At 40.3% G+C, this 27,150-nt stretch overlaps 1 long non-coding RNA gene across 3 annotated transcripts in view; it reads right to left on the minus strand.

Annotated features, from left to right (window-relative positions):
- Window positions 1-22,079, minus strand: part of LOC309859000 — a 58,993-nt gene extending 36,914 nt beyond the window's left edge. For all 3 annotated transcript variants that reach the window (XR_014308482.1, XR_014308483.1, XR_014308484.1), the window contains exons 1-3: window positions 21,835-22,079; window positions 21,502-21,608; window positions 20,914-21,028 (exon numbers count right to left, since the gene is read on the minus strand). This is a non-coding gene — a long non-coding RNA (uncharacterized lncRNA). The remainder of the gene's footprint in view (window positions 1-20,913; window positions 21,029-21,501; window positions 21,609-21,834) is intronic.
- Between the last annotated feature and the right edge of the window lie 5,071 nt (window positions 22,080-27,150).

Raw genomic sequence — 27,150 nt, forward strand, 5'->3', positions numbered from 1 at the left:
TTAGTTTGGGCTTATTAAAGTGGTTTCCATCTTTGCTGTTTGTCTCTCTGTGTTTTTGTTTGTTTCTTTGCTTCTCAGGTACGGTTGATGATGTTCACCTATCCGTATATGAAGACTCATCCTTTCAACTTAAAGATCAATAGAACTCGGGGCGCCTCGGTGGCTCAGTGGGTTAGGCCACTGCCTTCGGCTCAGGTCATGATCTCAGGGTCCTGGGATCGAGTCCCGCATCGGGCTCTCTGCTCAGCAGGGAGCCTGCTTCCCTCTCTCTCTCTCTCTGCCTGCCTCTCCGACTACTTGTGATTTCTCTCTGTCAAATAAATAAATAAAATCTAAAAAAAAAAAAAAAAAAAGATCAATAGAACTCATTTGAGTCTTTGGTTGTTCAAGGTAAGACCTATTTTGAAGAACTCATCAAGGATTTTATGCTTCTGTTGTTATTTCTAGCAACCAAATGATATCTACCATTGCTGGAGGCCTATTCTGTTCCTGACTGTCCTAGCCAGTAGGTACTTTAAAGCCAGGATCATCACTCCTTGTAACAGAATAAAAAAGGGATTATTATTATTCCCATTTGACAGATTTAAAAATTGAGGCTCAGTGAGATTAACAATCCCTCCCTCACTGGTTAACCGCGGTGCAGGGTCTTAACATGTAGGACTCAACACATTCTTCAGAGTTTTCCCTATTTTGCTCTTCCTTTTCATAAAAACTTGACCTTAAGCACAATCGCAATTACAATTCCTCTAAATTTATACCAAAATGGGAAACCACTCTTGGTTTTGCCTTCTTTCATAGCAGCTCCCTAGAGGGTTTATTCCAGCAGCTTCTGACAATGCAATGAGCACAGGAGACAGGCATTATCTGCTCCCTGCGCGCATGCCCCGAGAACCTGAGTTTCCTCATTGCCTTGCATATCACACTCTCTTCTTTGAAGGGAATCCCATTTTCCCACCTGCATCCATCATTCATCTGTCATTCCATTCAACTGGTGAGGTTTTTAACTAGATGATTTTTTTTTTCTTTCTTTCTTGGCTAACCTTGTCTCTCAAGGTCTTTGCTCTGACTACAGTTTTAAAGCTCAGCTCATTTTCTTGCCCCCAGCTCACCCCCTTGGGAGTAGCAATTAACACAGGCACCTGTTTTGTTGGGTTTTGCTTTTTACATATTAAAGGGCAGAGGCAACCTGCTTGGGTTGGTCTGAGTTTCCTTTTGATCTTACACGGAAGCCACACAACAATATCCATCTGCACAACCGGAGCAGAGTAATTTAGGGATGGTGCATGGAGGAAGCGTGGAGGTGCTATTGCTTGGGTTTGAAGAGGGACTCATACAGTAAGAGCATGACCCCTCCTCAGACACCTCTAGGAGCAGCAGATGTACTGTGCTGGGATCTCACCTCCCTCTTCTGATGCAGAGGATGAAAGTGCCTCTGAAGAGGAACAAAGACCTGTGCTATCACAAAGCCTCGCATTTTCCCATTGTATTTGAGCTGAGTATATTGCTCTTTCGGTTTTGCTAAGATTACACAAAAATGTAATTACCACGACACTATTCACCTGGGAACTTAAGAAATGAATGCCAGTGCAGCTGCATTGGGGGAGGAAAGCTTCCAAACAAGGCAGATACTTCCCCCCCTTAAACCAGAAATTCCACCTCTGTCAGCTGAGACCAAGCCAGGCAGAGCAGGGAAGGGTTGTGCAGTTTGCTCTGTTCTAGAACCCCACAGATGCTCCATACAGATGCACGTGTGGGTACATTTTATAGTGTGGGTTTTTGTGAACTCGGTGTTCTCCTTTCTACTTTCTCTCTATTTAGTCTGCCAGAAACCTTGTGAATACCCATGTATTTTTTGCACATACAATTTGGTTTAGGGCTAGGTTTCTTTTAAAATAGAAGTTGAATCAATGTGAGTTTGTGTCCCAAATGAGAACTTAATATTTTGATTAATATGTCCTGCTTCCTATTGTGGCTCCATGCCTCAAACATTTCTTTTTTTTTTTTTTTTAAAGATTTTATTTATTTATTTGACAGAGAGAAATCACAAGTAGGCAGAGAGGCAGGCAGAGAGAGAGAGAGAGGAGGAAGCAGGCTCTCTGCTGAGCAGAGAGCCCGATGCGGGACTCGATCCCAGGACCCTGAGATCATGACCTGAGCCGAAGGCAGCGGCTTAACCACTGAGCCACCCAGGCGCCCCACCTCAAACATTTCTTAAATGCTTCAGGCATACAAGAGATATTGTGGGGGGGGGGGTTGTTTGTTATTATTATTATTTTAGTGAAGAAATACAATTAGAGTATGTATAACTCTAGTTATTTAACACCTGACTTTACCTCAATACCCATATCTAAACACTGGAAAGTTACGTGTGTTAGAAAAAAATCAAGACCTTTATGTGGCTTGTTCTAAAAAAAACAAAACAAAAACAAAGCTTATACTTGAGATTGGCAAGAGCAACAATGGGGATAGAGAATGAGGGGGAAAGAAAATAAAATGGGAATATTTTAACAAATATTAGAGATGATGTCTAGCAAGCCGAGATTATAGAACCAGGCACGTAAGTTCTAGTTTAGGAGAGAAGAGAGAAGGGGTATTGCCATCACCTCCATCATTCATTGTGTATCCAAATTGCAAGACACTTGAAGATATGATATGTCACTGCATTTGAGGCTAATAACAATACTCCATAGCTATGTAGGGGAGGTGATGATAATATTATAGGGAATGTGGTTTGGGGTCAACAAAGCCTCTATTGAGAGCCAGCTATGTTCCAGGCACCACACTAGGTGCTGGAGATGCAGTGTTCAGAGGAAAAATCCCCAGGTCTGGGCTGTGAAGGCAGTTTGAAAAATACATGCCTCCAGTCTCACTCAAACCATAGCAAGGAGTCTTTTCTATAAACAAACGTAAGTCACAAAAATGCAGGGACCTAGAGAGAAGAGATGAGCAGTACAATGTGAGAAGCCAGGAAGAATGTAGACCAGCAGTCTGTGATCTAAGAGACAGACAGCCAAGTCCTTACCTGAGAGTGGGCAACTGACATTGATCGTTCAAATGGGGCATGAACACACAAATCCATAGGCTTATGAGAAAGAGAAGACGTCTCTTTTTCTATGGAACAAAGAAGTCCTGGCCCTGGAGGGTAGCTTGCAGCTTCCAGAGTCACCACTGGAGCTGCCCGAGGGCTCACTGTTCTTTAGTGAGCTGAACCAGTCCCATTGGACCAACCCCTTGCCTAGGGCCTGGAAATGGAAAGGAAAAGGAGCCAGAGAGAGACCAAAAAAATCTATCCCTCCTTTTGAAGATTGCCAAAAGTTTTAGAGAAATTGTTAGATTCTTCTTACAAGATGGCCACCCCCAAAATACTGGAATTTTACTCTCTGAGGGAGTAGAGTATCTCTATCAGAGAAAAAAGAGAAATTAAGTGCCCATATAAATGTTGGACACTTAATGAAGCCCTCTTCCTCTCTGCTCGGCTGCTAGATCATTTGCATCTAGACTTTCACTCTGAAAGCAGGAAAGAGGTTACTTCTTTGGAAGTTCTAACCACCTCCCCTCCGACCCCACAGAACGAAAGTTATTGAAGCTGTGAATTCTTCAAGCGGTGTCTTACTCGCATTATCTGGCAATAAAGCTCAAAGCCAGAAAGCTCTCCTCATGTCCTCAGAGCTTCCAGACAGCTCATTAATGCTCCATTCTTAATCATGAGCGGACAATCAAGAATAACCAGATAGTTGAAAGAAACATAAAACTAAAACAAACAAAAAGAAAAGTAAACAAACAAAAAAGCTACTTGGAGAAAACAGAGACTATGCAGGGAGAAAAATGCCAAGAATAACAATAATGACTATTATTAATATCCTTTGAGAGACAAGAGAATATATCTTGAAACAAGAAGTGGATGTTATAAGAAAGGACTTGGGGGGGGGACTATTAGAATTTAACATCACAGCAAAAACAAAGCAAAACAAGAAACTTAATAGGGGGGCTGAAAGAAAATGTTGGATAATTGTCACAAAAGTAAATTGAAAACTTCAAAGAGATTGAGAACAGTAGACAAAAGCTATGAATATTATTTTAAGAGTCTTCAAATAATTGGTTTTCAGAATGAAGTACAATGAAAACTGGGGAGAAATAGCATCAAAGAGAAAATTCAGGAAAATTTTTCCACAACTGTAACCCATATACCTTCGGAGTGAGAAGGCCCATGAAGGGCTCAAAAAAATAAGATGAAAATAGATCCATACCAAGCCAAATCACTGTAAAATTGCAGAACATTGGAAACGAAGAGACAGTTCTCCAAATTTATCAAAAGAAAAATCAGGACACATATAAAGGACTGGTAATCTGGTTGGCATACTGGAAGTAGAAAACAGTAGAGCAATACATTCAAAAGTCTGAAGTAAAGTGATTTCTAACCTAAAATTCTATGCCTAGCCAACCATTCAGTCAAGTCTCAGGGTAGAATAAAGACATTTTTAGACATGCAATACGGGGAAAAAAATGTACCCCCCTTGCAAAGAGTGAAAACTGTCAACAAATCTGGGAAGAAAAGGAAATCAGAAACAGAGAAAGAGAGAGACTCCAAAACTGGATGGAAAAAAAGATTATCTGTAGGGAAGGGAGAAACCACGGGAACCACTCATTCATGCCACCATAGTGTAATTCAAGAGGATTTGAGGGCTGTCACCCTACTTTTATCATCCTGCTATCTTTTTAATCTGACTAAACTACTGAAGGATGTGCTATTTTGAACAAGGGAGTAAAACCAAGAAGGTGAAAGGCCTAAGTCTAAGAAACAGGCCAAGAAACTTAGAAGGAAAGTAAAGGGAGTTCCAAGTATCAAAGAAAAATAGAGAAGAAAAATTTCAAAATATTATGTGGGTAGTTCAGATGAAAGAATCTCTTAAAGAAGGATTTCTATAAAAGAAAAAAAATATAACTCTAAGTGTCCTAACATTAAAGGAAATGATGCTTAGAGGCTAATAAAAAGTAGGGAAAGAATAATTGCAAATGGAGAAATTATTAACCTTAGTAACAATAAAAAAAAATTAGAAAGGAAACATAATCATATCACCATGCTCATTTGTGAATAATATTTGCATAGACATAATAATGAATAATAAACAATGGATAATGATGTAATCAAAATTATAACATTACTATATGGGGAGGATGGGGTTGCAGGGTGGCTAGTCTGAGAAAATTAAATCTAGGATTCCATAGAAAATATGTGGAACAAAGATAGCAATAGACACATGTTATTTAGAAATACAAGGCTGTGTAAATGCCAACAGAAACAGCTGAAAAAGACAAATCCAGCTGCCAGTCAGAAAGGGTCTGGGTGATAATAAGGCACGGTGGCTGGGGAACCCCTGTACTTTATTGGGAACCTTGAAGTATTAGTTAGATTTTTAAACCATGGGTATATATTATGCAGATGAGAATGTTTTAAATCATTTAATATCTAGCTTAATCACCATTGTATCTCCAGCACCCAGTACTTTCCTAAGTATTTCCTGAAAATGAAAACAAGGACAAGTCCCAGTCCTATCCTGAAGGAGTCTTCATCAGAAGAAATGATTCCCATGGAGAAAAATTGACAGAAAGTGGCATACTTGTAGCCACCTCCTCTGAGAACCATCAGGACCACTGGCTGAGTAGAGCTGAACCCTTTCCTTACCTGCCTTGAGTTTCCGAGGCTCTAGAAACAGCCACTTTAGTAGAGAGGTAAGAAGTCATTCCAGTCATGGCAGGGGCCAGAGTGCATATCATCCAAATGCTGACCAGCTTTATGTGTCCTGCCCATCAGCAGTGTGTGAAGACATGCCCTAGATTTCTCTAGGGCCATAGAATGAAGGGGGAGGAATGGAGCTTTGAAGCAAGACAGACCTGCATCATCATGGGAAAGCCATGCAACCTCTTTTTGCTCATTTTCTCAACTTTGGAATGAGAATAATAATAGCCCCTGCCTGGCAAGAGGTTCTAAAAGAGAAAATCTGTGAAAACACCTTGGTGTAGAGCAAGAATTCGGGGTTGGTGAGCTGTTATCACTCCGGTTCGACCGGAATGAAAGCTCCCCGAGATAGACAGTTTTGTCTGTTTTGTTCTCCGGGACCTAGTACGGAGCCTGGCACATAGTTGCAAGACAGTGAGTATTGGCTCAATGAGTGGATGAACTATTGCTTCCAAAGGAACAGCATTGTTGGACAGTGGACACACAGCTCCACCATCTAATACAGCATCCTAGGTAAACACAGTTTGGGGGGAATCAATTTTCCTCCAAGAATCACACTGGGTATCTGCAGAGAAATGCCTTGTCCAATTATAAAGCAACTCATTGCGAACATTCCAACTTTGAGGGCCTCTGACTTGCAGCATGGTAGGGGCTGAGGCAAAATGAAGAGCTCACCAAACCGCCATCTCAATAGTGTCCCACATGTCCTGGTGTTCTGTTTTTCAGGTCTGTCCCCTTTGCCCTCCAAAGCAGTTTTCACAATCTTTAATGACAATCCTCTCTTATTAGTAAGATGTTTCTTTTTTTTTTTTTTTTTTTTAAAGATTTATTTATTTGACAGAGAGAAATCACAAGTAGACAGAGAGGCAGCCAGAGAGAGAGAGAGAGAGGGAAGCAAGCTCCCTGCCGAGCAGAGAGCTCGATGCGGGACCCGATCCCAGGACCCTGAGATCATGACCTGAGCCGAAGGCAGCGGCTTAATCCACTGAGCCACCCAGGCGCCCCTAGTAAGATGTTTCTTATCCTCGATACATTTTTTTTTTTTCCTCAGCATCAATGTGAAGATACACATTGACTTCTACAATTACGCCTGCCAAGCTTGTTGTCGCTCTAACAGGCCCCGTGTCCCTGTGTTTCCTCCTCCTGCCGCAGGTGTCTGTGCCAGGAAAGCATGCTTTTTGACGAGGAAACCATTCAAGATGTTTAGGCACCTTTAAAAGAGTGGAAAGCATTCTTCTCTGGAACAGTTACTGTATTACTCGACCCACAAAATCAGATTTTAATAAAGAAAAGACCAAAGCAGCTTAGCTACTTTTCTAACTCTTTTCTGATCCCCCTCTGTATTCCTTCCTTTTAAATGTATCCTTTCTGCTGTCCATGACCATCTGGAGAACATAAACAACCATTTTAGAACCCAGATGCCCAGCCACTGAGAATTCCCTAATTGAGTTATGCTGCAGTCAGCTGCGCGGAACCACACCCACAGCCTTGGCACGCTCCACGGGCCTGCTGTAGAAACTCACAAAGATTCTGAGGTTTCCAACTGGGAGGTGTGCTGCTTCAGGAAATATCTGTTCTACCCTCCCTCCAATTTCCCATTTGCTGGCATTTTTCATTGATCTTGGAAAACACATGGCCAGCATCTGTCTGTGAATAACTATTTGTCATTGTGTAAAACATCTACGAGACGTTCTGCTTATAGAGATTTCTGCAAAACAAAACACAGACTATGCCTTTTTGGTGGAATCGTTTTTTCGAGCCAAGTTGTGAAGCAACTACCATGATATTAGGGCGGAGATAGGTATCTGGATCTCACCCAGCGTAGAAATGTTCTTTGTAAATAAACCTAAATGCTGAAATAATTATTTCTAGCTTGTCGTGGTCGTTGTTACTCACAGAGAGAATTCTCAAGCACTGCCTAATTACGTTCTCATTCTAACCTTTAGATCTGGGCATTATTATCCCACTTTACTGTTGAAGAAACTGAGGTCTTGTGGGGGGTGGGTAAGAGAATGAGTCTGTAATTAAAATATTCTAAATCCAAATACATAATTCACTATTTTTATTTTTTTTTAAAGATTTTGTTTATTTACTTGACAGAGAGAGAGAGCATGAGCACAAGCAGGGGCAGGGGCTGGCAGAGGGAGAGGGAGAAGCAGGCTCCCTGCTGAGCAGGACTCTATCCCAGGACCCTGGGATCATGACCTGAGCCAAAGGTAGGTGCTTAATGGACTGAGCCACACAGTGCCCCTAATTTACTATTTTTAAATTGAAGCCACACACTTTCAATAACTTGTTTCTTTTTTATACATATGTCTATTCATTCAACAAACCTATCCCATAGAATGATGTTAATAGAATCAAATTTCACAGTGAGGCTTTCTGGTAGTTGTAATCACAATAGGTGAATTCTCAGAATATTTTATGTATGATCAATTTTGAGGGCAAAGATGAAGAGAAATAATAGCAATACATCATTTAATGATCATTTAGAAATAGCTCACAAATATTCTTTCTTTTAGTGCGTTCAATAAGCATTTTTAAGTGCCTAACAGGTGTTTGATGGTGGTTCTAGATGACCATATAAGAAACAGATTGGCCCTTGTCTATGAGGACTTGTTGGAGTTGAATTGTGATAATAACAAATATAGACTGGGTCTTCATCCACTGTTTCTGGCACATTAGCTCCTAAAGCCCTAGCCATTTCATATGTAAGAACCATAAAGGCATCTTTTGTTATAATATTTGGTCTTTTGTCATCAGTTCTTGAAATAGCTACAGGGCCAGCAAGGTGAAAGGAACATCTTGTTATTCACACCAAACCCCTTTCAAACACGCCTGAGTTTATGTTAATAAGGCAACTTTTGCAAATCTCCTAAGGATGGGGGCTGCTTTGCCAGGGAACCAACCATGATTAGAAGACTGGGACTCTCCGTCCCACCCCAACCCCCTACCCTCCTACCGCCTCTCATCCCAGCCTTCCCAGCTCAGAGGGAGGGAAGAGGAGCTTGAGATCCAGTCAGTTGCCAATGACCAGTGATTTAATGAACCATATCTATGTAATGGAGCCTCCATAAGAACCCAAAAGGAAGGAGTTTGGAGAGTTTATGGGTTGGTGAACATGTGGAAGTTCTAGGAAAATAGTGTGCCCAGAGAGGGCATGGAAGCTGTGTGCCTCTCCCCATATTCCTTGTCCCATACATTTCTTCCATCTGTTATTTCTGAGGTATATCCCTTTATAGTAAATCCCTAATCTAGTAAGTAAGGTTTCGTTTTGTTTTAAGATTTATTTATCTGAGAGAGAGGGAGAGAAGAGGAAGACAGCGAGCAGGGGGAGGGGGGCAAGAGGAGAGAAAATCCTAAAGCAGACTCCTGCCAAACACAGAGCCCAACTTGGGGCTCAATCCCAAGACACGGAGATCATGGCCTGAAATCAACAGTGGGACGCTTAACCAATTGAGCCACCCAGACACCCCTAGTAAGGAAATTTCTTTCCTGAGTTCTGTGAGTTGCTCTAGCAAATTACTTGTACCTGAGGTGACATGTGTTGGTCAGACACACAGGTGACAACTTGCAGTTGGCATCTGAAATGGGGAGGTGTTAGATAACCTGAGTATTCAAATATTTAAGAGTTTATTGGTCAAAAATCAATCCCAGCTGGGCAGTACCCAACCAGAAGTGGTTAGAAGACTCACGAACAGGAGATAGAGGGAAGACTTACACAGAGAAGGTGTGGAAGAAAAGAAAGGAAATTATTTGATTGGCTATAGTTTAAATCTTAGTTGGCTGCTGATGATTGGTTGCCTGTAGGTTTCAATTTCATAACCTTGAGGCATTTACAGGCTTAGATGTTGATTTGCTTACAGGTCACGACCGCATTACGATCCTTTATTTAATTAATTTAATGGGGACAGGGGGCAGTCTTGTTGGAGTGAGTCCTTACCTGCAGGGAGACAGTGTCACATCTGAGCTAAGTGGTAGGACACCTCGTCAGTATCCGCTGAGAATCATGCGGTGGTGTTGGAAAACATACTGGACTAGAATAAGAGATGGACAGGCAAGAAAACCGGGATACACACCCTGTAAATATTCCGACAAAGTATCAGAGACCAGAAGTGGAAGGAACCAGCTGCCCCCGCAATAGGGAAAGCTTCACAGAGGAGGTAAGACCTGAATGGCTTTTCAAGGGGTGGTTAAAAGTTCTGCACACTCAGAAAAGTCAAAGGATCTCCAAGGATAGAAAAGAGTTTGTACAAAGGTGCAGAGACACAGAGGAACCTGGTGTTTGAGGCAGGGTGGGAAGTCTGATGGAGCAAAGATCCTGGGGTGTGGGGGCAGATTCTGGCAGATTAGGTTGGATGAATCACCTGGAGGTTATGTTCTATGCCATGAAGGCTGGACAACCCTAGGCAAAACAGAGAGCCACACACAGGTTGTAACAGAGAGGTGCCACAATCAGGTGCATTGTTGCAGAGCTACAACCCAATGAGAGAAGGAGGCAAAGACAAGACAGAAACGAGGAAAATGGAAATAGAGAAACTACTTTGATGAAAGATACAGCTTTGGCAGTTGTCATGGAATAAGTAAAGAAAGAAGGAGCTAGTCATTTTCCCTGGTTACTTACTGTGGTCTGTAAAGTCAATGTGAACACAAAATTAGCAAAAACTGAGACGTTGCTCCTAGGGGAGACATGTGGTTAGATTCCTTCGAGCCTCTTGTTATAACATTTTTGTCAACGAATCAATACATAACCTTGTTTAATGTGTGTTTCTAGTAGAGGTACCTTATTTAATATATCCTAATGATTTATTAACATCAAGCAGCCAACAGCATTATGCTCCATGCCTGAATGAAGCTTATCTAACACACGTATTTTCTCTGTGAGGCACATGACAGCCTTCTTGTCTAGAAATACTAGACAGAACTTGAGCACTCAGCACTGTGCTTGGGACCATTATACACAGACAACTTGCCAACAGAAAGCACAAAAATAGGGGCGCCTGGGTGTCTCACTGGGTTAAAGCCTCTGCCTTCAGCTCAGGTCATGATCCCAGGGTCTTGGGATGGGGCTCTCTGCTCAACAGGGAGCCTGCTTCCTCCTCTCTCTCTGTCTGCCTCTCTGCTAGTGATCTCTGTCTGTCAAATAAATAAATAAAATTTTTTTTTAAAGGCACAAAAATACAAAAAGCAACACTAAATAGACTGTGGAAAGGACACTTGCACACAATTCGAGAACCGAAACGGGAAGAGAGAGCATTGCTTTGTTCCACCTCGGCTGGAAACATAGGCAGGCATGTGGGTGACTCACATTTTTTGCCACTCCACCATGCATGTCTGTCATTAACCCTGAAAGCACCACAAGCATGTATTTGGTGGGGCGGGAAGTGTGGGCAGTTATAAATAAATTCTAGCAAAGAAGGTAAATTCGCAAATATGAAATCAGTGAGTAATCCATTGTACTTTAAGTCACCCAAAAGTGTGAGAAAGCCAGAAGCGTAAGCAGAGAATGCTGAAGGAGAGGGAGGGGGACTAGGGGATGAATGGCCAGGAACAGGTAGAGAGGGGAAAATGCCAAAGTTTTAGAGACCAGGCAGGAGAAGAGACTTGAGAAGTAGGATGCGTTCAACAATCTACAGGGCTACAAACTGTATGATAAGGCCAGAAAATGGGATTCAAATGTGTCTCTTCTACCATGGCAAACTTCATGGGGGTGGTTCCAATTAAAGGAACAGGAGCCAGGGTAATGGGATCCTTGAAACGGGATCCCTGCTTGGAGCTGGTCATAGAAAGAGTGGTAAGACATCCACATTTTTAAGAGGGTTTCTGACTCTGGAGACATTAGGCGCGCAGGAAGAGTCATTCACTCCCTCACAAATATTAATTGAGCATCGCCATGTGCCAGACATTATTAAAACACTGGGAACAGAATAATATGCAAAATAGGCAAAATCCTTGCCTGCATGGAGCCCTCATTCCAGTGTGGGAGATGGTCAACAGAGATACAAATAGATAATCTACTGTCCAATGCTCTAAGTGCTATAAAGAAAAAGAGAGTAATATAAAGGGAGAGATATTAGTAGAGCTTGCTATTTTAGCTAAAATGGTGAGGGATGAAAGCTGGGCAGAAACCCGAAGGCAGTGTGGGAGCGAATTACACACAGACCCCGAGGAGGAACACACCAGGTTGAGGGCGCCATGAGGGTGGAAGCCCTCCCTCCTGCAGGAAGTTCCTCCACGTGCTCCAGTAACAGCCAGGACACTGGGGTGGCTAGACGAGCTGAGCAGAGAGGAAGGTGGTAGAATCTGTAAGCTATAACTACAGTAATTTAGTCAGCTCTGGTGGCTACAACAACATACTATAGACTGGGTGGCTTAAACAGCAGACATTTATTTCCCACAGTTCTGGAGGGTAGAGGTTCAAGATCAAGGCGCAGGCAAATTCAGTTCCTGGTGACAGCCACTTCCGGGCTTGCAGACAACCACTTCTCTCTGTGTCTTCACACAGACTTTCTTCTATGCATGCAAATGGAGAGAAGAAGATCTCTCTCTCTCCCTACCCCCACCATCCCTCCTTATAAAGGCATTAATCTTTTATAGACTCACTGTCATGACTTAATCTAAACAAAATTACCTTCTGAAGATCCTTGCTCCAAATACCATCACACTAAAGCTAGGCTTTCAGCCTATGAATCTGGAGGCAAGGCAGGGACAGAGACATTTCGTCCATAACATGCAGCAATGCAAAGAAAGGCAAGTGCTCCAGGAGTCTGGGTAGTAGAGGAATCGCAGAGAGCTGACACGGTTGGGAAGATTTCAGAGAACAAGTCAGATTTGAGCCAAGCTTTCTAAGAAGGATCTAAGCTATGTGCATAGGAGTGAAAGCGCAAACAACTGGACAGGGGGACAGGAGGACTCATGAAGAGAAAAAGCAAAAGTAAGAACGTGCATAAAGCCAGTCAGCTGGCACAGACCATCAGTGCAGGGTGATTGGGCAGGAAACTTTGGGGGTGAGGTGGTCTGAATATGGAAAACCTTGAAAGTCGATCTAAAGGGCATCCAGAGTTTTGGGAATCGTGCCATGTTAGATGGCAAGGAGCTTTGGAAAGTTGAAGATGGTAGGGGCATGCGTCCAGGGTGAATGGACGAGAAGATACTCAAGAGGCAGGGAGACAAATTAAGAGATTATTACAGTAACCCAGTGACGAGCTGCTAAATTCTGTGTCTAAGGTCCTACCCCAGGAGTGGAAAGAGAGCTTCTTCCATTACAAGAGGACCATGGCCAAGTTTAAAGACTTGCCAACAGGGCTGTCTGACTGGAAGGACGGTGGAATCACTGACACAAAGCCAGAAAACCAGTGGCAAGAATCAGCTTAGGGAATGGGTGAGGGCGAGAGTTATGGCAATATGAGAAAATTCTAGGACATGGAGGTGGAGATGCCTGCTGCAGGAGAAGGGGCAGCATGGAAGTTCAGGACCTATTTAGAGATCAGAAGATAGGGTGAACATCTGGTCTGATTCACTTGAAATAAAATCCCACCCCGAGCATAGTAACTGAAACTCTACAATAAATGACTGCCACATGAATCAGAAGAAATCCCACCACGAGCTGGTGCTTACTGTGAGGAAGAGAAGTGGGGGCAGGGGGAGTCCTGAACTTCGGAACGTGACAGTATTTGGTAGAAGTAGAAACAGAAAACCAAAGGAACAATCACAAGGTTGTCTAGACATTTCACAATATTAGGCTAAGCTCATTTTAGAAAAGTACCAAGAGGACAGGAATTCCCAGTGGAGATGGAAACTTACAAGTATAGAAGCTACACCTGGGTCCACAGAGAACACGTCCCATTCACCACCTGGCTGCTTGGGACCTACGAGTACAGGTTGAGGAGAGGTCACAGTGGGAACACAGGAGGCTTTGCAGCTCCCGGGAACAGGTGAAAGGGGTGAATTCTTCTTAAGAAGGGAGTCTCTAAATAGCACCAGAAGAACCGCAAGCTGTCTGCCCCGCCTCCCCCCCGTGAATGCAGGGAGAATTCTACATCGCTCTTACACAGCTTTATTTAGGACTGGAGGGGAGCCAACTGTCTATTGTTCAAGTTCACATTTTAGCTGATGATGGAAATTCACACATTCTGTACGAGGCCATCCTGAGGAGCAGTCCTCAGTGTGGGACTTTGGCAAAAATACTACATTCTAGGACAAACATGCTTTCCAGAGAGGCAAAGATTTTTAAAAACAAACAAACAAATCAGCCAGCCAGAAAATGGATCTTTGTTTTAAGTGTTTACCACAGGGAAGATGTCTGCTGAAAAGTTTGAGAGTAGCGATAAGCATCATTTCTCCCATTAATTATTGTGTTAGATTAAAAGAGAAAACCCACCACACTCTCCCGGCATTTTCCTATGATTATAGGAGGGGTCCCACCTTGCTCTCCATAAGCTGTGATTTCTTTAAAACCTCAGAATCTTGAAAAGAAAAAAGAGAAATCTCCACTATCAAAGTGTACTAAAACATCTTGAAGTCCAACATGAATTTGGGAAGGAAAAGGTAATAGCTATGTGACCTTTGACAGGTGCTTAACCTCACACAGCTGTGTGAAATAAGGCCCTCATTACCTCCAGGGGTATGGCAAAGATAAAATAAAAGGTTGTACACTGTCATCTCCATAGGGAAACTATCCCTCCCTATCCCATCTGCAGTAGACGGCTAGCCACTCTGTATAAATCATTCCGCTTCAAGTCTTTACCGAGCATTTATTACAATTGATTACTATTACTATTTATTATCTTTGCTGACTTATCTGCTTAACATGTGCATCATCTGAGCAGATATTCCATGAGAACAATGCGTCTTTCCACTGTTCTATCCCTAGTGCCTACAACAGTGCCTGGCATAGAGTAAGTGTTCAATAGATATCCAGTGAATAAATGAAAATGGGTGGCTCGTTAAATACTGGTTCTCTTCTTTGCCCCCCTCCAACCCCTCCCAAACTCACATGGAAAATATACAGTTTATTTTCAGAAAAACAGATCTAACCTTCCAAATGGGATCATTACATAACTGGGAGACACAGAGGAGGATCCAGGGGCTGGACCCTTGCCACCAACATTGAATTTACTGTCTTACATTTGCCTTGTGTATCATTTGAGTTGCTGGAGCAACTCCTCCCCTATTTATATTAAATGAGATAATACTTGCACCCAGGATGATTTGGATCCATAATATATTTTGTATTTGAAATAAGAAGCTAATAAGAAAAACACGCAGAGGAATCTCAAAAACTCTTGATTCCCACAAAAATAAAATAAGAAAAAGGAGCCAGAACATTCCAGTGGACTTCAGGGCTGATGCCTGATTTCATTAAGCATGACCTGATTTCTCTGAGTTCCTAGAAAATTACTATTGTCATAGTACTTCTAATATCTTTTAGTTCATTCTAAGAAAACCTCCATAGAATTCTACCATAGATTTTTTAAAAGTAAATCTTTGAGATGACAGCTCATAGGGTATTGAATTCAAAATACTCTAATCTTTTCCCAAACTCTGCTTTGTGTGAAGGGGTGTGGGAAGCAAAACCTTAGACTCCCAATTCAGTATATAAAATTTCCCAGCACTTCATTCTGAGAGGATAATTTACTAAAACTCATTAGCTTTTAAAATATTATACTTGTTCTAATTTCTATGCAACATACTGAACTATGAGCCAGTTCAAATAAGATTTAAAATAGGACTCCATTTTCTTTGCACATAACTACTCTTAATTGTGTAGAACAAATTTTACTGCTTTTGCCCAATTAAGACAAAAGGTAGAAAGGATAATTAAAAATAAATCAAAACAATCAAGTGTTACATTTGTAATTTCCCTTTACATGGTGTTTGGGGTTCAGTTTTGTCTTGTTTTGTTCTTGTTTTTAATTCAGTTTTGGAGGAATTATGAATTTAAAGGAACACTCTCAGGTTAAGAAATGTTACACAGGTTTCTCCAGAGAAGAGAGACTGGTTTGTCTCAGAGAGTGAACCCTGCCCGCTGGGAGGAGAGGAAATCTGCTTCTCTTTTCAGCTCAATTTACAAGTAGCTGGGGTTGTTTCCTCACCGGTAAAAGGAGTTATGTAGACAATCACAAAATTCCTTATACTTTCTAAATGCTATGAGTCTACATATAAGGATTTTTAGTTAGCCTCAGTTGGAACTGTAATTTTGATTTGTAACAAATTCTTCTATGGGATTATTACTTTGGGTCATTTCAATATTGAGAAACATAGTCTGAAACCTATCAGCCATTAAGACTTTGGAGTACAACCAGAGTTAGACTGTTTCCTTTAAACAAAGTTAAATCTGCTTTTCTATTAAAGAATAATGAGAGACTGGGAGATTTGAGAATTCACTTACTAAGTAACCACTCTCAATAATATTATATGCTGGTTTGAGTCTTTACATTTCTACTTACTAAAATTACTCTCCCATGTTAACAAAATATCTTCATAATATTTTCTAATGATGACTTAAAGTCTTTATGGACTCTCCCTTTTCCAAATCTGAGTATTTAGAATGATCCTTCTTTTTAAATCTTATAAACAATACAGCAAAGAACATCTTTCCCACAAATTTTTAGCTTGCATTTCCATTTATTTCCATGTAATGACAAGCATGAGGGGCAGTTACAAAGTCTTATGTAAAAAATCTATTTTCACTACTACTCTTTGGAATGAATAGCATTAAAAACATATTAGAAATGGAAAAAGACAGTATGAATTACAAGTAGATTTCATTAATATAATAATTATTTAGAGGAGGACCCATCACATGTAAGACATATTTTATCTCAGTCTGTGCTTCACTCAGATGCCCAAAGGATAGAAGCCTGCCCGTCCCCTTGTCTGTTTTACTCTCTCTGGATTTTTCAAGATAACAAAATAAGTCTTGGATCAAAACATAATATTTTGAAAGAATTGTGTTCTGAGCAGAGCCGATGACAAATACATTGGATTCTATAACTATGTGAAAATGGTTTTTGAAAATGTGTGTGTGTGTGTGTGTGTGTGTGTGTCTATATATATATATATATATATATATATATATATATATATATATCCATATCCACTGAATAAATACCCTGAGTAAATTAAATTAGGCTGGAAGCAAATACTACAGAGGCTCAAGTATATTTTTTATAAGTGGTTAAATATGTATGTCCCTGCTTCATAGTTAATATTCAGAAAGGATCGGATGACATTTATTCACAAAACAATTGCACAAAGTAATAAACACATGTTAAGAGAGAACTTTTACACAATTCCTAATTGTTGGTAAATATATACTAGAAATGGCCTTGAAGAAGGTTATAATAAGCAAGACACCCAAAAGACCCAGAGGCTACCTACATATAGCTTCTATTTTCCATTGAATTGATTCATCTTTCAGGGTTTTGCTTGGCCATATATCTGAATACTATTGTTGTGACCATCAATAACATCAGTAATCATTTCCAAAAATAAAATGTCAGAACTCATATTTAATATCTCTTTCTGGACTCTAACAATTTCTATTGAAATTGCAATTCACTTTTTTACACTAAAGGTTTTTTCTGATGATAAAAGGAGTAAACCCACATTTAAAAATTTGTAAATTATAAAAATGCATAAAGAAGAAAGAATGGGTCACCCACAATAGCACTGCATAGCGATACCCTTATAAATGTTGTTTCATAATTACTTCTTGTCTTTTTTCTCCAGGTTTCTTCTTTTGCTATTTATATGGCAGCATGTCTTCTGATTTCTTTACCATCTATTCTTCTTTTAATATTTATAATCACACTGTACATACAATCTTGTGTGCTGCATGTTGCTTAACGTTACTGATTATTAAAAGCATTTTCATGTCATTAAAGCACTCTTCATTTTTAATTACTACATAAATATTCCATTGTGCAACTGTACCATAATTTACTTCCTCCAATTCAGGATATTTAAGGAGATTTTATTTTTCACTGCATAAATAATTCTGTAATAAACAATCTTGCTTCCAATTTTTTTCTTTTGCAGTTCTTATTTCCTAATGATAGATTCCTATAAGTGGAATTAATGGTCATAAGGTATAAATTTTTTAAGCCTTCTCAAACAAATTGTGGTAGCTACTAATTTACATGATTAAATTTTAATGAAAATATTGATTATAAAATCTATACTAAATATAAAAAATAGTAAATGTTAACAGATGTCATTTAGTAGTTTGTGCAGTAAGGAATCCCTCGATATCAAATTTACAGAAAATTTCAAATATTCCTCCAATTTGCATCCCAATAAAATACCTCGTGAGTGACAGCTTTCATCTTAAATAAGAGATCTCATACCCATGGATGGCCCAGGTTGATATAATATGTCCTATACATATAATATGTCCAATAAGTTGGTTGCTTGGAGTCCCTTGAAAGATTAGAAAAAAATAAAAAACAAAGACTTGCCATATCTCATCATTAAACTGTTATATTTCTATGAAGGCATACTTATCGTTTTGGAGAGATATATTAGACACATTCAATAAAGTCAATTGTTTCAAGATGTAAAAAACAAAAAAAAAACCTTCCAGTTTTCTTGTGTTTCTCCTCAAGCAGCACAGAGCTGAGCATGGAGGACAGAACAAGAGTGCACTTTTATGGAGGAGCTGGAGGGCTAAGGTAAGCAGTGATGCTTAGGTACTAGAGTCACCTGGATATTAATTCAAGTCCAGATAAAATTTTATACAAATAGATGCATCTTTATTCTTTTAAGAAAACAAAATGATGCTCATCCCTAAAATTTTATCTATGAAGAAATGCCTTTTTTGACTTAAGTTTGACCTATTTTAGAGTGGCTCATCTTCTCATTCTGCAAAAAATATTCAGCTCATAATTATAAAATTATATGCCCTTTTCTTCAGTAATCATCAGCATTGTGTATTACTTAAGTGGACGGAAGTCAAATTACCTGGGTTCAAATCTCAACTCCAACATTTACGATGTGGGTGAGTCACAAAGTGAGTCACTAACTGCTCTCTGCCTCAGTTTTGCCATCTTTTAAACAGATATAATAATGGCACCTACCTCTCAGATTACTGTGAGAATTAAATGACTTAATAATTATAAGGTGCTTAGACCACTTTGTTCACCTGGCACATGGCATTTGGTGTTAGCAATCATCATCAATGCCACCAGATGTTACAGAGTATAGGGTTCTAGGGATACAACACATGTGATATACACAGAACATGGAAGCACAGTGGTTAAGGCATATAATAATATGGTACAGCATGTACTAGGTAAGAAATGAATATTAGAGGTAAAGGAAATTACAGGATTGCCGTGGAGGAAGCAATTATTAAAGTAGAGTGTTGAATGAGTGGTCTCAGAGAAAAGGTAGGACCCATGCAGTACTTCCAAGAAGAGGGAGGACTTGGCAGAAGAGTGGAGGAGCCTTTTACACAAAAGATAAGTTGAGAAGCTGTTGATATATTCTGGGAACAGTTCTGGGAACAGTCAAGCTATCATAAAAATGGTTCTTCTAGAAAGGAACCAGGAAGTGAAGGGTCTTAAGTAGTAACCTCCTCAGAAATTTGATTGCCTGTAAGAACCTGGAAACTACTGAGGATTCAGAGAAGGACAAATGAAAGCAAAATGAGAGATTAGTCCATCCCCAGTTTTCAAGATGATTTATATTGGGAGATATCAGAGATTAAAAAAAATAAAATAAAAACTTCATCATGAGGCTATTAAAATAGTCCCCCCCCCAAAAAAAAAATTCTAGGATATTGCATACTAATAGAGATCTGGTAATTCATACTCTTCCTTTCCAGTAATTCTTTTTTCTCTTTTTGAATTGAAACATAGAAATAACCTTGCCTGGCCTAGTCAGTTGAGTTTAGTTTTAAATTTTATTGTTTTTGTTGAGAGTAGAGTTCCAAAAACTTGATTAACTCTTCATATAAATGAAGAGCCCTTATTCTACCAAGAGAGAATAAGAACTTAAGGGTCTTGACATGTGTAATTTAAGAATTCAGATATCTAACAATAGATATCTGGTGTGGTTCATCACATCAGATGATTTGTGGTTCAGTAGTTATTGGCACAAATACACTGAGTCTAGAGTTATAAGAGTTCTTTCTAGGCTTGTCAAAATTGGGGGGGGGGGGTAGATAAACAGAGTCAGTCTACTATTTGGTTAGCAGATGATCCACAATGTTAAGATGTTGGAGGTTGATTTTGAATTTTCAGATGTCCTTGGGAAATTTGAAACATATCTCATGGTATTAAAACACATCCAATGAAGAGATAGTTCCAGGAGACTATGGAGCATTTGTCTTTGCAGATCTGAAGGAAACAATTAGCAATCAATCATCTTTTTCTAAAGATTTATATATTTATTTTAAGGAAAGAGAGAGCATAAGCAGGAAGGCAAAGGGAGAGGGAGAATCTGAGGCAGTCTCCTTGCTCTGCTGTGGGACTTGACCTCATGACCCTGATATCAGGACCTGAGCCAAAACCAAGAGTTGGCCGCTTAACCGACCACACCACCCTGGTTTCCCCACAGTTTTCTCTTTCTGATACAGAGGATGTGGTAGGGGAATGTAACCTTTTATGACAATTCTGAAAATAAACCCTGGCCAATGTACCTAAACAGAAAAAATAAAGTAAAATATTTATGGACATAAGAATATTAATTAAAATATATACAATATGCTCTGCTTGTTTTTATTGGGGTTGCATAACAGAAATTGCCTTTTATAAAATATTTTTTCCTTGAAAAGTCTATCATCTTAAAAATATAAAGAGATCAGCATAGAGGAGGTAGGGAGACATGTCTATTTTCAAGCCAAAAAGAAGCCTGTAGGTACAATTCATTCTGTAAATGAAATGAAAGGTTATTTTTAAAATCTTCTGTTATTGTGCATTCAAATGCTCTACCACTGAGCTATACCCCCGAAAATCTTCTGTTATTGTGATTGTGCCATATTATGAGAACTAGCTGCTGAATTACCAAGTGACCCTGGCAAGCCTCTCCAAGCCACTGAACCTCAGTTTCCTAATTTATAAATGAAGTTTAAAAACAACAGGAGTGTGGATGAGGGCACCTTCCCTCAAATGCTTATAAGGCTTTTTGCAAAATATAAAATGTTGGTAATCACTTCCCTAGCAAGGACTCACTTGTTATAAAATGATGTGGTTTGCTCAGTTCTTGGGAAAGCTCTCCGGCCAAGTGGTATTCTCTTCCCTGAAAGCACTGTGTGTTGAACAGCATCCTCCCTTCAACTAGTAGAGTCTGAAACCAAACGCAAAGGTTCAATTACTGTGAGACTTCTCTTCCAGGGTGAGCCTGTATTGGCTCCGATAATAGGAGCCCCAATTAAGCTGCAATCCTGAGGATATATTTATGTTTTGCTAATATGGAAAAGTCTGTGAGGGGCTGTGGATGCCAGCCATTGCCTGAGTCTGAGGGGACTTAATCTCTTAGATCATTCTCTTTATTTTCCATTTCCTTTTCTCCCTATCTAGCATTTTTCATCATTCTGCGAAGCCCCCCTCGACTCTACAAACTAACACCAAGCCCCAGAGTTTCCTCTTGATGAAAGCCCTGATCGTCCAACCTCGCTCTACATTTTCAGTCTGCCAGTTGCTAACATATTACATGACCAGCTGAGCCTCTGAGCTAGAATAAACAGAATGCACTTTAGCATACAGGGATATTTTGCAAGAGATATATTCTCAAGTCTTGGAAACTTAACTGTGTGTTACCATATTGTCTTCCTTATGCTCCTTCTGTTTCTTAATTTCACACATCACTCCATTCTTTGAAGAAATTTTCCCCCAATGTGTTAAGAAACTGAGTCATGTCCTAAATTCTGTGAAAAAAAAAAAAAAATCAGGAGGGTGGGAGGCGGTTTCTATCTGCAAAGAGCAATCTTGTTTTCTCTCGGTAAGTTAGTCGACCTGGTCATTTCACATACGGGTTCGTGGACATAAAAGTGCTTTGAAAATTCCAGAGCCGCACAAATAATGTGTTATTCCAGGATTCCTTTTCAGTTAGAGGGCTAGAAATGGGTCATACGCCAGTCCCTTTGTACTCACCAGTCTCGTTTTAGGTGAAGTGGTTTCTCTGAAGTTCTCCAGCCAAAGACATTTCAGCTTTAATAGGTCACTTTTTGCTTCAAGTGGCACGGAAGTCCTCGTTTGCGGGGAGATGACCCTCTCGAGCCTTGTTCAAACTGCAGGAGTAGGGGACGATCCACTCATCGGTGGATCACAAAATGCATCTTAACATACATTTGCTTATGCTAAATCAGTGGCTTTGCTAGTCACATGGCAGGCCGACCTTTCGGACTAATAGTCTCTCTCACTGGAATGGCTTTTTTTTTTCTTCCTTTCTTTCTTTTTTTTTTTTTTTTTTTAAAGAATGAAGTCTGTCTGATCTCACAAGTAGAGAACTGAGCGATCACTAAAAACTGTTGTGGAAGCCGGTGATTTTTTTTTCACCTTCATAATTCTGTGTTTCTCAGCTACACTCAGTGCTGTCCTGACATATGTTAATCAATGCATTTGTTACCACACAGCTTGACTATTGCATTTCTCTGGTAGTTGGCTTATCATCGGCTATAATTATTTCAACTCCAATTAATTCTGAACTTCTTTGCAAGGTTATTTACTTGCTTTAAGCAATAAGACAACATGACACCTCTTTGATTTCTAAGCATCTGGTCAACTACAAATTGAATTCAGTGCCCTCTTCTTTGCTTGAACAGTCTATTTTGGTGACCCTTCTCATTAGATCCTGGTATTAGTGGTCATTGACCGGCTTGCTTGAAAAACAAGTGCTAGTGAGAGAAATCCTCTCAACATGAGGGTGTTGAGGCTTGTAGAAGCAACATTTGAAATAATGCTAGAGCCCATGAGGGGAACAGAGGAAACCCGCTGTGGTGGTGTGGTTATCCACGAGTATGAGAAGAGAACCAGTCAGTCTTGGTGCTGGACCCTGCTGAGGGAAAGAAGAGACACCTATTACATTCCAGGTATTATTTTAGGTGCCCTATTACCATTTAGATCCTTTGCTAGTCACTACAAGTCTTTTTTTCTTTCTTTCTTTTTTTTTTTTTTTTTTTTTTTTTGACAGACAGAGAGATCACAAGTGGGCAGAGAGGCAGCCAGAGAGAGAGGGGGAAGCAGGCTCCCTGCTGAGCAGAGAGCCCTGATGCGGGGCTCCATCCCAGGACCCTGGGATCATGACTTAAGCTGAAGGCAGAGGCCTAACCCTCTGTGCCACTCAGGCGCCCCAAGTCACTATAAATCTTAAGAAGGAAGAATGATTAGCCTTCCGAAACAGATGGGCAAAAGGAGCCTCAAAAAAGTTAAGGATAGTCTGGCTCAAGGCCACACAATTAGGAGGTGGCAGGACCCAGCATGGAATTTCGGCTTTCTAACCACAATACCACTACAGAAAGAGCTGGAAGGAGCAAGCCAAATTTTAGAACTTATGTGTATGGCAAAGTGGGAATAGCGCACCCAAGAGGTGGGAAATGCAAGGAGTCCGAATCAAGAAGAAACGAGCCCTAAAACACAAATCCTAAAGCAAGAGTGTTAATTGATAGGCAGAATGATATATGAAGACGGATCGAGATGGGCCCAGAGTCTTTTTCTGCAAAGAACCAGATTGTAAATATTTTCAGCTTTGCACCCTGTACAGTCTCCGTCTTAACTGCTCAACTCTGTTTTTGCAGTGCAAAAGCAGCCATGAACAATATGTAAACAAATGGGCATGGCGATGTTACAAGAAAGCTTTATTTACAAAAACAGGATGTGGCTTTGGGGCTCTCGTTTGCAGACCTCCTCGTCTATAGATCAATGTCTCCAAATGCAGCCTGGTGCCATCCCCCAATGAGTTATTTGAAAATGAAGGGGAGCGCTTTTGATTATCACAGTTGTAGGAGCTCAGAGCTACTGACAATTAGTAGATTCTGGCCAGGGACCCTGAAGACCCTGCACAGATCCTGGGGCAGCCTCACCTGAGCTAGGATTTTCCCCACCCTAATGACAATAGCATCTCCCTCAAGAAACACTAGATTAGGCAGAGGTGACCACAGGTGCATTCAAAGTCAAAACTCTTATTTTTCATTCCACTTCATAGGGATCAGTAATAGGACATGGAAGACATAAGATCTTCTGGGAAGAAGAGGGCCTTTGGAATGAAACCAATCTGCTCTATCTACAGTTTTCCTCCCTGGTACCTGTATGTATTAAGCAAGTTCCCTGATGTGTGTGATGCGTGGCTCCTGTCAATAAAGAGGGAATAGTCATAACTCCCTCATCAAGGTGCTATAAAGATATAAAGAAAAAACACTTGTGAAAGGACTGACATAGGGTAAGGATTGGGTAGGCTCATGCTATCCAGTAGAAATATAATGTGAGGCACATAGATAATTTTAAATTGTCCAGAGACTATATTTAAAAAAAGGAGAAAGAAACAAGTAACAATTATTTTAAAGATTTTATTTTTTATTTATTCATTTGACAGAGAAGGAGAGATCACAAGTAGGCAGAGAAGCAGGCAGAGAGAGAGAGAGGGGGAAGCAGGCTCCCCACTGAGCAAAGAGCCTCATGCAGGTCTCGATCCCAGGACCCTGAGACCATGACCCGAGCTGAAGGCAGAGGCCCAACCCATAGCACAGTGTATTTAGCCCAATATATCAAAAATGTTATTATTTCAACATATTAATATCAAAAATTATTCATGAGATATTCTGTATTGTTTTTTCTATTTAAGTTTTCAAAATATAGTATGTACTTTGCAATTACAGCATTTCTCAGTTCAGAAAAGTCATGTTTTAGATGCTAGCCACACGTGACTGGTGGCCACTGTCTTGGTTAGCTCAGGTGGAAGGATAGCGTTCAGGTTATGTCCCCTCCTTTCCTTCTATTTTCAAAAAAGCCACTGACTCCTAGTCAATGTGGAGAGTCTTCATTGTCACATACCCCTTTCCCAAACCTACAGTTGGAGAGTAGCCCCCAGCCCTTGTAGAACAGGTCTTCCCAGATTTTATGGATGAAGCACTTCCCAGACCAGAGTGCCCACATTTAACTGAAGGCAAAATTAAAATAGCCGTACCTGCTTACCATTAAAATCCCCTGATGTCCTAGAAACAAATACCACCACAAGGCCTATATTTGGTGGTGCCTCTCTTGCAATCTCTATCTTGGGCAATTTTCTTAATGGCAATGTAATCAATTCTGGTTACCCAGGAGTATCCTATAACTTCAACATTCCAACTCCAAATAAAGCCAGGCCTCCAAGAAGTCTAGCAGAAGAGTAATCACAAAGTCACACAATGGGTTCAGCATGATTCAATAAAGCCTACTGGTGGCCCAGCGAGGTTTATGATTAATCTAGGTCTCTTCATCAGCACACTATAAGGATTCAGCTCTTCCATTTTCCCTTACTGAATTAAATGAATTCCTTCCCTGTTAGTGTTTTGAATAGTACCAGTCCAAAAATGTCAGGGAAAGAATATACACATCTATGGGTCCATGTATATTCTTAATGTCTATATCACGCAAACGTACCCCCCTTATGCTCCCATGACCCATGCTTCCTTAGGCATAGATGGTTCAAGACTAAAAGAGGGAAACCCAGAAGCTCTCCCCCTCTTTCTTCCTCTAATTATTTGGAGCTGTCCACCAAGAAGGAATAGGACTTCCTTTCTAGCCTGTTGTATTATGAAGGTACCTACAGCTCGCCTCGCAGAGGCTCTCGCCCTAGCGGCTTTCAAGCCACCTGACTGAAGCTGGCCCCACTCGGAGAGACTCAGGTCTTTTGGGGATCAGTTCAGCAAAAATGTTGTTTTGTTTAATTCACTTTTCTATCCTAGTAAAATCCTGCCTCCGCCTCCCCCACCCCCTCCACCCCCCAGCCCTGAAGACCTTCCTTTTTATCTTTGTGTCTGTTTGTTTGTTTGGAACAAAAGGCAGGATGAGAAAGAATACTATTTGCTTAGTTAAAAGGATCTTTGTTCAAAACCTTGCTCCTCCCAATATAATGGTGATAGCACCACTTGAAGCAATTGGGTCCGACTCTATCAAGGTCCCCAGCCCTCGTCCTGAAACTGTCTTTGTCACACAGGCGCACACACACACAGACACCCCAACAACCATTGGTCGGGAGATCTAAGAAACGAACATATTTCTAAACAATGTACTTTGGGACAGTTCCCGGAAATATTGATCTGGCAAAAGGCAGGAGAGGCTAATGAATTTCAATCCATATGGTCTGCTAATTAGGGTCTTGTGAAGGCTGGAACACCTATCGATTAACCTGTTTAATATCTTAAAGCCAGTGCCTCAACACGGATAATGCCCGCCCCCGCTGCTCTCCAGAAGAATAATGTCATTGTTTGTTTTGCACATGCCAGGAGGAAGTCTCTGCTGATTCCCTAGATGACAAAGGTGCAGCAAGGGCTTTCTCTTTCCTTCTTTGGCAACAAGAAAGCTGCCCCTCCAGATGATAGGGTCCTTCCCCTTTCCTGCAGGTAACTGTCAGTCAGGCGGGGTGTGAGGTATGATAATTCCATCTGTGCCATTGGGATTGTCAGCTGCATTGTTCTGCTCAGTGTGCTGTGGATTGTGAAAAACAACCAGGACGGATGATTTTAAGTAATTGCTCTGACAGAGACTGATTACTACAGTAACAACAGTCAGTTATAGTTAAGGAGTAGCCTTGGCATATGGTCTACATTTGATGTGGGAAGGAGAGTGGGGGAGAGGAAGGAAAAAGCTTTATAATTTTACAGATTGCTTTATGTTTTATAATGACTGAGTTTTCTTTTCCTTTACTTGATTTGGGAAATATCACCAACAGAAGCCTGAAAAAAAAAAATCTAAATATTGTTACAGATAAAGGAATTCAAAGAACATATTTAGCTGCTATTAAGATAAACCATAAAACGATTAGGATTTATAAGACCAATAATTATTCACTGCCACAGCATTTATTGTTCTGTGTATTGGGGTTTGTTTTCAACTTTGTGCATTCAGTGATCACCCTTTGTGGAAGCTTGGCCATTCACTGATTGCATAAAACCATTGCATTCATTTTGAAAGATGAATCATTAACATCAGTGGCTAACCTCCAAACTAGTCTGATATTTCATTCATGAAAAATACTTGAACAAAACATACTATTTGATTTACATATCTTTTACAAAATACTGTATATCCAATACTTAATGTAATAAAATAGACTTATCTGGTTTTGCTTAATAAAAGAATAGTAAAAACAATCACAAACATATTTCACGTCCACGCAAAATTATATACATTTGCCCTAAACAAACTTGAAAAGCGAGATCTATTTACTTTACCTTTGTAGCTACACATAGAGAAACAAAGAAATTAATAGGT

The sequence above is a fragment of the Mustela nivalis genome (genome assembly GCF_964662115.1).
Source record: "Mustela nivalis genome assembly, chromosome: 2".
Lineage (NCBI taxonomy): Eukaryota > Metazoa > Chordata > Mammalia > Carnivora > Mustelidae > Mustela > Mustela nivalis.